Source organism: Phacochoerus africanus, chromosome 2, assembly GCF_016906955.1.
Source record: "Phacochoerus africanus isolate WHEZ1 chromosome 2, ROS_Pafr_v1, whole genome shotgun sequence".
Lineage (NCBI taxonomy): Eukaryota > Metazoa > Chordata > Mammalia > Artiodactyla > Suidae > Phacochoerus > Phacochoerus africanus.
In genome coordinates, this window is record NC_062545.1 from 83,836,026 (window position 1) to 83,848,789 (window position 12,764).

The 12,764-nt window shown below is 34.8% G+C and overlaps 1 long non-coding RNA gene across 1 annotated transcript in view; it reads left to right on the forward strand.

Moving 5' to 3' along the window:
• Positions 1 to 8,444, forward strand: part of LOC125117440 (uncharacterized) — a 56,727-nt gene extending 48,283 nt beyond the window's left edge. Inside the window, exon 4 of the long non-coding RNA XR_007132627.1 lies at positions 8,243 to 8,444. This is a non-coding gene — a long non-coding RNA (uncharacterized LOC125117440). The remainder of the gene's footprint in view (positions 1 to 8,242) is intronic.
• The last annotated feature ends 4,320 nt before the right edge of the window (positions 8,445 to 12,764 follow it).

Sequence of the window (12,764 nt, forward strand, 5' to 3'; positions counted from 1 at the left end):
ACAAAAGCTTTCAGTGCAGAATACTGAATGCAGTTTAGTGCATATATCTTTCCAATCTCCTCTCTCTTTATATACATTTTGCTTCCATTTCTGCCATTTTTATAAAAATCATGTTATAGTATATTTATTATTATTATTTTAATTTTAAAACAACTAGGTATCATTCTGTGTCCATATGTATGGGCAGGCTTCTTCTTCTTTAAAGACTGCAAAATATTCTATTCTGTGGATTGCGTTATATTTTTTAACTGCCCTATTAAAAGACATTAAGATGAGTAACTCCTTTTTAAAGACGTTTCCTTCAGTGAGAAAAGCTTACGAGGATCAGTTCTATTTTGATTGTCTTAAGCATTTAATTATCCTAAATTATCATACTTGCTTTACTCCTAACAGCTTGAAAAATTTTTTGTGCATGATGCTATTAACATGCTCTAAAGCAGGACAGATTATTTCAGAGTACATTTTCCCCCATTTATTCTTCAATTCCAAAATAAAATAGAAGAATCTGAATATCCTAATGGAAAAGAACCAACCTAGTGTATTTCAATTGCTCACTTTGTAGCCTCCAGGGAAATGTCTTTGCACTATTATTAATTTAGCACATTGTTTCTTCAGGAACCACTTTTATTCTAATAACCCAAAGGAAAGTCAGTAAATTATTGAAATATAGCTGCTGCTAAATCCTAGGAAGACAAGGAATACAGTAGCATAAATTTAAAAAAAAAAAAAAAAGAGTTGTTATGGCCATCCTCATGTTAACTAGCAGAGAGAAGCCATGTGGTCCAGCATGGACAAACATCAAGACTATTTAAGACTAACCAAGTTTGGTATGCCTTCAATTAGCAAGGGAACTGATAAAAGCGAATATTCTCAAACCTAAAAAAAAAAATTTAACACAAAATCAAATATTGGTGACATCAAGCATATATGTCGTAAAACCACATTACTTATTGTGCAGCTTCTGTATACCCCTGATTCTTAACACCATAGCAATCAACTTGATGGTTAATTTGGGGGAAAAAAAGTTATACATTCATGAAAAATATTTTTTAATTTTTTATGATTAAAAAGAAAACTCTTCTCATGAGCTGACTGCACATCATTTAAGAAAGAAATGTGTTTCTTGTCTGAGATATATAAACTAAATTAAGTAAAATATTAACTAAGGAATGGGTCAAAAAGGACATGTATTTCATGAGTCAGTGCAATAGAGGTTGGAGCTGGTGAAAGAAAATATATCAAAGACATTTCAGAATTTATGGGAGATTAAATCCTAAAGAAAGAACAAGTTAGAAGGCTGTAAAGTAGGAAAGCTTAAACTGGATGGAAATACATGATTCTTCAAGTCTGAAAAAATATTGAAAGGTAAATGAAAACAATTATATAGTAATCTGAAGAGCTTTGCAAATTGTTAGCATTGCAGGAATATTCAACTTTAAAAGTGTTTAACTTTTTAAAACCTTACTGTATGTCCTCCACCTATTTGATGTCCTTGGATACAAAGGTAGATATGATTTAAAAAAAAAAAAAAAAAATCCCTGCCTTTAGGTAACTCACATTCTAGTGGTAAAGGCAGACTGTCTTAACAGGTATAAAACATAATGAGATTGGAGGAGACTTCACTGAAGAAGTAATGCCTGAATTACATTCTTTATTATTCATAGAACTTGAACTTGCCAGACAAAAGATTGGCAAGTTGATGGAAAGAATCAGAGAATTTGTTCAGTTCTAGAGACTATGTGAGGAAGAGAACAGCACGTGTTGGAGAGAGTGGTACAGGTGGATTTAAACTGTGGTTGGGGCAGATCACTGTCCTCTATTCTAAAAAATTTGATTTCATCTTATAAAACTGGGGAAACTGAAGATATTCAGCAGGGAAATGACATGACCAGATGTGCATTTTAGAATGCTCGTGTTTGCTATTTGTTTGAAGGGTAAATTACAGGCATAGAGACTGAGGGCAAGAGAAAAGTTGGGAGATCCAAGTGATAGATGTTGAGGAACTAAACTAAAGCAGTCTTGGAGTTTCTCTGTGGCACAGCGGGTTAAAGATCTGGCTTGGGTCACTGCTGTGGTGTGGGTTGATCTCTGGCCCTGGAATTTCCACATGCCTCAGACAGCTTAAAAAGAAAATTACAAAATAAATTAAGGAGTTCCCATTGTGGCTCAGTGATAAAGAACCCAACTGGTATCCATGAGGACATGGGTTCAACCCTGGCCTTGCTCAGTAGGTTAAGGATCCTGTGTTGTGGTGAGCGGTAGTGTAGCAGCTCTGACTCAACCCCTAGCCTGGGAAGCCTGGGAACTTCCATATGCCATGGGTGTGGCCCTAAAAGACAAAATAAAAGTAAAATAAATCAAATCAAATCAAATAGTAAATTAAATAAGATATAAAATAGCAGTGTGGAAATACTGGCAAAGCGGGTACAGTTTATATAGACCAGTGGTTCTCAACAGGGTGACACTGCCCCTTGTGGGCATTTTGAATATTTTTGGAGGCATTTTCTGATTGCCACAATCATTGGGAAGAGCTACTGGCATTTAGTATGTATAGGCCAGGAATGTTAAACATCCTGCAATTAGAGGGATAATATCATACAATGAAAAATTATCCTGCTCCCCACATGACTTTTACATATATCCATCTAGGCAGTCTTGTAGATGAAAAACCTGATTATAATCATCTCAGTCTAGAAAAAACTCCATTGTACATTTAGACTACAAATACTTAAAGAATGTCTTTATTTTATTTATTTTATTTATTAATTTATTTATTTTGGGGGGCCCACACCCATGGCATGTGGAGGTTCCCAGGCTAGGGGGCGAATCAGAGCTGTAGCTGCTGGCCTACATTACAGCCATAGCAAAACAGGATCTGCAACCTACACCACAGCTCACAGAAATGCCAGAGATCGAATCTGTATCCTCATGGGTGCTAGTCAGATTTGTTAACTGCTGTGCCATGGCAGGAACTCCAAGAATGGTTTTAATATACACCGGGTTTTCCAGGAATGCAGCTACCCTGTTCATTGAAGAAAAATATATATATATATTTTTGCTTGGAATGCCACCAAAGTTTTCTCTCCAACAGATATGCAATTCATGCTATTTGAATCACCAGTGCAACCCAACTGTATCCGTTTGCATTTGTACTTACTGCATCTACAGTGTATTCTTATTGCAAAATGTCTAAGAAAAAATTATTTTCAATACTTATTTGAATCTTAGTCTAATTTCCCTTAAACCCTAGCCTGCTTATAAGTAAGTGGAAGTAACTTACCACTTCATTAGGTCTTCCAACATATTTATATGTTATACTACATGTTATTTAATATTTAATTATGCTCCTTTTACTTCTTTTTGATATTATAGTTAGTATAATATATATTTTAAAATTTGTGTGAAGTATGCTTTATATGATGAGGAGGCTTTATAAAATACTGGTTTTAAAAAGGAAACATTGGTTTTAAAAAGGTTGAAATAACCTTAGGGTTTTGTTTTTTTTTTTTTTTTTTTTGTATAATTTGGATAACACCTAAGGAGTAGAATCCGTAAGTAATTTGTATAATACCTAAGGAGTAGAATCTGTAAATCTTCATGATTTATTCAGTATAGAGGCAAGACTACAGGCATTTGTAATTCCAAAAGGTGTAACATAGTAGATAACTTCTATCTTTTAAATGAAATCCAGAGAAATTCTAATACTTCTAAATTGAAGAGTCAAATTTGACTATAAGGAAGCTGAAAAACATCTGGAATAAAGGATAGAACAGCAAACTTATTCATTTAAAGAAGAACCTGGGCTGAAATTTTGTCTTTTCAAAAGAAATTGTGGTAAATATTTAAATCAGCAATGTTACCCAATACTCTTTGTCTAATGTAAATTAATTCTACTTTGAAGTTGACATTGAAGATTTTCCATTTCTCTAGTCCTTGCCCAAACTGGATTCTAAACCAAAACTGGAATTCAGCCAATCAATGGGAGCAGTTGCAATTGTAGCTACCATCCAAGTTCAATTAATTTCAATTAAATTTAATACAGTTCAAGAAATGTTTACTAATGTGCCTTTTTTGTGCATGGTACTTACTTTGTCTTCCAAACAGAGCCACCTCCAAAGCCAGAAATTTCCCTTTAAAAATTCTCTAATCCTGGTACATTGACAGGCAGTCTATTGCACGCCCATGGCAGAGGTTCAGCAGAATAGACCTGGGCCAAAGCATAGATACATGACCCAGAGTTAAAACACATAGATCAATAAGTTGCCTGCTAGCCCTGATTAAAATAGTCAAATAAGTGAATATGATAGCCAATCAGTGAATATTTATCAGATTCAGTTTAGCTCCCCATATGAAAGTCCAGGAAGAGAAGACTGAAAATATTGTGAATTTTGGAATAGAAATTTATCACATTACTAGGTAAAAGAGTTTACCTAGGGACTCCATGCCAAAAAAAAAGAAACAACCCCATCAAAAAATGGGCAGAAGATCTAAACAGATATTTCTCCAAAAAGACACATGGATGGCCAAAAAACACATGAAAAGATGTTCAACATTACTCATCATTAGAGAAATGCACATCAAAACCACTATGAGGTACCACCTTACACCAGCCAGAATGGCCATCATCAAAAAGTCTACAAAAAATAAGTGCTAGAGAGGGTGTGGAGAAAAAGGAACCCTAGTACACTGTTGGTGGGAATGTAAATTGGTGCAACCACTGTGGAAAACAGCATGGAGATTCCTCAGAAAACTAAACATACAACTACCATTTGATCCAGCAATCCCACTCCTGGGTATCTATCCAGAGAAAACCACGACTTGCAAAGACACATGTACTCCGATGTTCATTGCAGCACTATTTACAATAGCCAAAACATGGAAACAAGCTGAATGTCCATCGACAGAGGAGTGGATCAAGAAGAGGTGGTACATATACACAATGGAATATTACTCAGCCATTAAAAAGAGGGAAATACTGGCATTCTTAGCAACATGGATGGACCTAGAAACTATCATGCTAAGTGAAGTCAGCCATACAATGAGACACCAACATCAAATGCTTTCACTGACATGTGGAATCTGAAAAAAGGACAGAATGAACTTCTTTGCAGAACAGATGCTGACTCACAGACATTGAAAATCTTATGGTCTCTGGAGGAGACAGTTTGGAGGGTGGGGGGATGTGCTTGGGCTGTGGGATGGAAATCCTGTGAAATTGGATTGTTATGATCATTATACAACTAGAGATGTGATAAATTCATTTGAGTAATTAAAAAAATATAATATAAATAAAAATGAAAAAAAAAAAAAAGAGTTTACCTAGGGAGACAAAATCAAACCAGCGTCAAATAATATGGCCTGATGAGTGGGTGGGTTTTGAGAATAGTGTTTTCTATTTTTAATAGCAAAATATTTCAATTCATTTAAAATGGTAGAAAAAGGGAGTTGGGTGCAAAATGCATGCAAAGGGATGCCTATATTGAACTTGAACAGAAGCCTACTGGAGGAATATATGATATCAGGAGGTAGTTCAACCCATGAAATATTGGTGTGATGACATTTGCAAAAGGGTGATAGTCAAAATAGTTTACAACTAGTATGGCACGGACACTGGCCAGCAAGTGTTCAATAATCAGGGTGCCACCTGTCAACAAGGAATAAGGTTTTGTTGATACAAGTTCCCTGAATGTAAACAGTATAGATATATTTAATATATGTAACATATACATATATTAAAGGTTTCTGATTCTCTTGGCAAACACCCTTTACAGTACAGGCAATCACCAAAATTTTTCCTTAACTTCCTTAACTATGTTACCATAAGGAATTGGAAATCTTTTTTTTTCTTTTCTTTTTTTTCTTTTTTTTTGTCTTTTTGCCTTTTCTTGGGCCACTCCTGGGGCATATGGATGTTCCCAGGCTAGGGGTCTAATCGGAGCTGTAGCCACCAGCTTACACCAGAGCCACAGCAACGCGGGATCTGAGCCACATCTGCAACCTACACCACAGCTCACGGCAACACCAGATCCTTAACCCACTGAGCAAGGCCAGGGATCAAACCCTCAACCTCATGGTTCCTAGTCAGATTTGTTAACCACTGCACCACGACAGGGACTCCCGGAATTGGAAATCTTTAAAATAAGAAAATAACCAGTAGTTATGAGTAAATTGAGTATATTCCTCATATGTTACATAAATAACTTTGAAGTGTGTAAATGATTCTAGGCACTGTCCTGAGAACTAAGGATACAATGGTGAATTAGACAAAAGCCCTGTCTTGATGGAAACATCGTTTCCACCAGTTTATTAAATCAATTAACTCAAGTGTGGGAAATCTAGTTTTCTTTTTTAATTGAATTAAGATATTTTGTTATTAAACTTAGAAAACATGTAGCAATAGAGAATTGTGTAACAAAAGCTTGTGTACCTGTTACTCAGCTTTACAAATACTAACATTTGATTTTTTTCGATTTTCTTTTATCTATAATTAAAGTGAGCAAATTTGTAAGTTTCAGCATATATATACATCTTGAAACCATTGTTCAAGAAAATTAACATATACCTCACCCTCAAAAGTTTTTTCATGACCCTTTGTAATCTCTCCATCCACGTCACCCCCACCCCAACCCATGCCTGAGTAATGATTTGTTTGATTTCTGTCACTGTAAATTAGTTTGAATTTTCTAGCAATTTATATAAATAGAATCATACACTGTGTACTCTTTTTTTTTTTTAATCTGGCTTCTTTTCACTCACCATAATTATTTTGAGGTTTATCTATGTTTTTATGAGTATCTACAATTCATTTCCATTTCTTTGGTGAGTGGTATTCTATAGTATAGATATAGAACATTTTGTTTATCCCTTTACCTGTCGATAGTCATTTGGACTTTATCTAGTCTGGGGATATTACATATAAAGCTGCAATAAACATTCGTGTTCAAATCTTTGAGCATATGCTCTCATTTCTCTTGGGTCGAGATCAAGAGGTAGAACATTTAGGTCGTATGGTAGATTCATTTTTAACTTTTTCAGGAATTGCTAACTAATTTCCAAAGTTGGTTTATTGTTTTACATTAACCCCACACACACAGTTGTTCCATATCCTTCCAACACTTGATATGGTTAGGTTTTCTTTAGTGTAGGTATTCTCAAACACGTGTAATGGTATCTCATTTTGCTTTTGTGTGTGTGTGTGTGTGTGTGTGTGTGTGTGTGTGTGTGTGTGTGTAAGTTCCTGGGCCAGGGATCAACCCCATACGAGAGAGGCAACCCGAGCACAGCAATGACTATGCCAGATCCTTAACCTGCTGCACCACAAAGGAACTCCTCATTTTGCTTTCAATTGGTCAATGATATTGAGCACCTTTTAATATGCTCATTTGCTGCCTGCATATCTTCTTCCATGAAGTGTCTGATCAATTCATTTGAAATCGTTTTAAAAATTTTTTTTTAAATCCATTTTTTAAAATTGAGCCATTTGTTTTCTTACAATTGAGTTTTAAGCATTCTTTACATATATCTTTTAGCTATGAAGAAATAATAATAAATTAGTGTTCTACACCTAGACAAATATCATTGAAACTCCTGATTTAAGGGAATAATAAAGAATCCTACAATTATTGAAGCAAAATTGGCACTTGGTGAGGGAAGAAAAATTAAACCAATTTCTGAGGGTTTTTTTTTCTGTTCTGTTAGATGCTATAAGAATTTGAAGCTCTATGAGTCACCTGAGTTTTAAAAATAATTTATTTTTTGAAATATATAATGCATGTAAACAGTTGAAAATTCAAAAGTGGCAAAAAGATATACAAGGGAAAATCTTCTACTCCTATCTCTTGGCTATCCAGTTAACCTCTCCAGAGACAACAAACTTTTATCAGGTTTCTGTGTATATCTTTCCATTTAGATCTTATGCACGTGTATGAAAATTCCTTTTCGCAAATAACTGAACAGTGCACATTTTTCTGTACTATGTTTAACTGAACCAAAAGACTCAGAGATTCTTCATTATTAGAATAATAAAGAGCAGTTTTATGGGTAGATGTTATCCACTGGGTGGTTATATCGGCTATATAATAAACCACCTCAAAACTCAGTGGCTTAAAACAATTCTTGATAAGCATAGCTTATGCATCTATAGCTTGGCTGAGGATTAGATGATTTGTATTGGACTTAGTTGACAAACTGTTAATCTAGGCTTGCTCATGCTTCTGCAAATTGACTGGTGGCTCTCTTCTAGGTTGGGCTTGACAGAAACAACTTATTTGAAGACAATCTGCTCCAAATGACTATTAACTTCCTCCCAATACTAGTGGAATAGCTGATGCAGTAGAAGTATAAGAGCAAGTAAGCCTAACCCATGTAAGTCCCTTTTAAGATGCTGTTCACACCACATTGTCACCACACTGTCAGCCAAAGCAAATCACATGCTAAAGCCAATGAACAAGGAACTATACCCTCTGGTGCACAGTGGGAGAATGCTGCAAAGTAACATGGCAAGGGGCTTGCATAGAGGAAAGGATGAAGCAATGGAGCTGTTGGTTCAATATACCACAGCAAACATACCACAACTGATTTAAACAACCCCCTGTTAAGAGGTTTTCAACTTTTTGCTATTACAAACAATGCAGCAATGACTGAGTACACATGTCATCTTTCACCTATGCCACTATATCTCTAAGACAAATCCTTAGAAGTGAAATTCATGGTTAACAAATATGGGCTTTTATAAATTTGATAGGTATTGCAAGAGTACTGTGTAGATATTAGAGATTGTAAAAATGTATGTTCCCATCAGCAATATTGGGACTATGTTACCATTTTTTATCTTTGCCAGTCTTGAGCATGAAAATGTAATCTTTGCATAGTTCTGATTTGTATTGTTTTATTATAAAGGAGGTTGACAATCTTTTCATATGCTTAAAAACCATATGTATTTCCTTTTAAAATCCATCTGTTCATATCTTTTGCCTATTTAGTTCCAAAGAGCTTTTTAATTTTTTTTCCCAAGTGATTTGTATATCTTAAAGAAATTAACACTTTACTTATTAAATTAAGGGCAGTCATAAAAACAAAAGCTCCTGAAATTAAGAACAAGCGAAACCATCAGAAACAGCAGAATATAAATTTGTCTGTATGTTCTAGAATAGATTATATGCTAGGCTATAAAATAATTCTCAATGAATTAATTGTAGAAAGTATTTCCCTGATCACAATGGAGAGAAAATCAGAAATAAATAACAAAAACAATTTTGGGATATTCACAAATAATGAGGAAATTAAACAGTATACTACTAAATAACCAATAGGTCAAAGAAAAAATCAAAAGAAAAAATAGAAATTTAGGATGAATGAAAATGAAGATATGGCATACTAAAACTTATAAGATGCAGTTTGTATAGGAAAATTTAGAGCTATAAATGCCTACGTGGAAAAAAAATAAACAATCTCAAAGATTTGACATCCACTTAAGATACTGGAAAAGGAGGGCAAATTAAAGTAAAGCAAGCATAAGGGATAAATAATAATTAAAACTGAAATAAATGAAATAGATAAAAAGGAAAATAATAAAGAAAATCAACAAAATCCAAAGTTTGTTCTTCAAAAAGATCAATAAAGCTGCTAAAACTTTAGTTAGACTAAAAAGAAAGACTCCAATTATAAAAATCAGAAATGAAAAAGGACATATTATCACCAATCTTACAAAAATAAAAAGAATTATGAAAGAATGCTATGAACAATAATTTACCAACAAATTAGATGATATAAATGAATGTAAAATTTCCTAGAAAAACCCAAGCTACTAAGACTGACTCAAAAAGAAATGGAAAATCTGAATAAACATCTAGCAAGTAAAGAAACTTAGTTTATAATCAAAAAACTTCTCACAAAGAAAATCCAATGACCAGACAACATCACTGGTAATTTTTGCCAAACACTTAAATAAGGGTTGTAAAAAATAGAAAAGAAAAATTTTTTAATTGAAGTATAGTTAATTTGCAATATTATGTTAGATTCATGTGTACAGCAGAATGATTCAGTTTTATATACATGTGTATGTATGAGTGTGTTTGTGTTTTCTTTTTCACATTCTTTTCCATTATAGGTTATTACTATAAGATATTGAATATAGTTCCCTGTGCATTGTTTTTTCTCTATTTTAGATAGAGAAGTGTGTATGTATTAACCCCAAATTCCTAATTTATCCCCCTCTTTTTCCTCTGGTAACCATAAGTTTGTTTCCTATGTCTGTGAGTGTGTTTCTATTTTGTAAATAAGTTCATCTGTATCATCTTTTTTTAGATTCCACATATAACTGGTATCAGATGATACTTGTCTTTCTTTGTCTAGCTGACTTCACTCAGCAAAATAATTGCTAGATCCATCCATGTTGCTGCATATGGAATTATTTCATTCATTTTTATGGCTGAGTAATATTTCATCATGTATATATACCACATCTTCTATATCCATTCATCTGTTTATAGACACTTCTGTGTCTTAGCTATTGTAAATAGTGCTGCTATGAACATTTGGGTATGTATACTTTCAAATTAGAGTTTTTGTCTTTTCTGGATATATTCACAGGAGTGGGATTGCTGAGTCATATGGTAGCTCTATTTTTCTTTTTTTAATGAACCACCATACTGTTCTCCACAGTGACTTCACCAATTCACATTCCCACCAATGGTGCAAGACAGTTTCCTTTTCTCTACACCTTCTCCAGCATTTATTATTTGTAGACATTTTCATGATGGTCATTCTGACCAATGTGAAGTGGTACCTCATTATAGTTTTGATTTTTATTTCTCTAATAATGAGTAATGTTGAGCATCTTTTATGTGCCTGTTGGCCATCTGTATGTCTTCTTTGGAGAAACATCTAGGTAGGTCTTGGGAACACTTCTTAATTCATTCAATGATGTCAATATTACCTCGATATGAAAACCAAAGACATCACAAGGAAAAATACAGACCAATATCTCATATAAATATAAATTCAAAAATCCTTTAAAAAAAACCTATCGAATCAAATTCATATAAACATATAAAAAGGATTATACACCATGACCAAGTGAGATTTACACACAGAAATACAGGTTGGTTTAACATCTGAAAATCAATTAATGTAATGTATTAAATCAATAGAATACAGAAAAAAGTGACCAACTTAATTGATCTTTAAAAAAGCATTTAACAAAATTCAGTACCCATTCACGATGAAAACACTCTACCCATTAGAAATATAAGGGAATTTCCTCAATCTGATGAAGAGCACCTTTTAAAAACCCAACAGCTGACATCACACTTAATGGTAAAAGACTGAATGGTTTCCCTCTAAATATAGGAACAAGAAAGGATATATGCTCTCACCACTTCTGTTTAATGTTATACTCAAAGTTCGAGTCAGGGAAACTAGACAAGAAAATAAAAGGAATTCAGATAAGGAAGGAAGAAGTGAAACTATCTATTCTCTGATGACATGATCTTTTTTATATAGAAAACCCTAAGACATCCACCAAAAAAAAATTATTAGTGCTCTTAAAATGTTCAGTAAGGCTGCAGAATAGAAAAATCAATTTTATGTCCACATACTAACAATGAACTACCTGAAAAATGAAGTTAAGAAAGCAATTTGGGAGTTCCCGTCGTGGCGCAGTGGTTAATGAATCTGACTAGGAACCATGAGGTTGTGGGTTCGGTCCCTGCCCTTGCTCAGTGGGTTAATGATCCGGCGTTGCCGTGAGCTGTGGTGTAGGTTGTAGATGCGGCTCGGCCGCGTTGCTGTGGCTCTGGCGTAGGCCGGTGGCTACAGCTCCGATTAGACCCCTAGCCTGGGAACCTCCATATGCCATGGGAGCAGCCCAAGAAATAGCAAAAAAAGACAAAAAAAGAAAGCAATTTGATTTAAAATAGCATCAAAATGAATAAAATTCTGAGAAATAAATTTGAGTAAAATAAAAGAAATACAATAATTATGAAAACTGAAAACTACAAGATGACATCAAAGATGGCAGAATAGGCGTACCCTACCTTTGTTCCCTAGAGAGAACATTAATTTTGGTAGTCACTCACTGACAAAAAAACTTTTGTAGAAGTCCAGGGATGCAGCAGAGAAGTTATAGCAAATGGTGGGAGCAAAAACACCCAAGAATAGATCCATTGAAGGGAAAAAGAGGGACAGTTTTACTTTGCCCACATCACAATGGCAAAATAATGCCAGGACAGATCAACCCAGTACAAGTTTTCTCCCATAAAGGAAAGTGCCCATCTTCCCTAGTGGTTGTTTGTTTGTTTGTTTGTTTGTTTTTAAGAGGCACACCTCCTTCTTTTCCTACCCAAATTACTGAAGTAATCTGCAAGGATGAGGGGTTGGGAGATGCTAGGAACATAGCAGCCAGAACTCAAAACTCATAAAAGGTACACTACTAACCACTCTGTGGTTCTTCCTACTAACTGACTCTCAAACTCCATCAGGAAGCCTACCCATAAGCCTTGCCTAAGGACCACTGCCCTAACTGACCCATAGACACCACCAATACTCTGTGCATCTCACCCACACCCTTCTTACCTGCCCTACCCTGGGGCCAGCTTCCAGCACATGCTCCCTCAGATAGCAAGAGAGAGCCTTTTCAAACGGTGAGCAAGTGCAGAAAGCCAGCCTGATTTTGTGAGACTGAGAAAAGGTTCACAAACTTGAGCAATTCAGAGCACCATTCTAGAGATAAGAGGAGGTTTTCGGCACACAATCTTGCTTTGCAG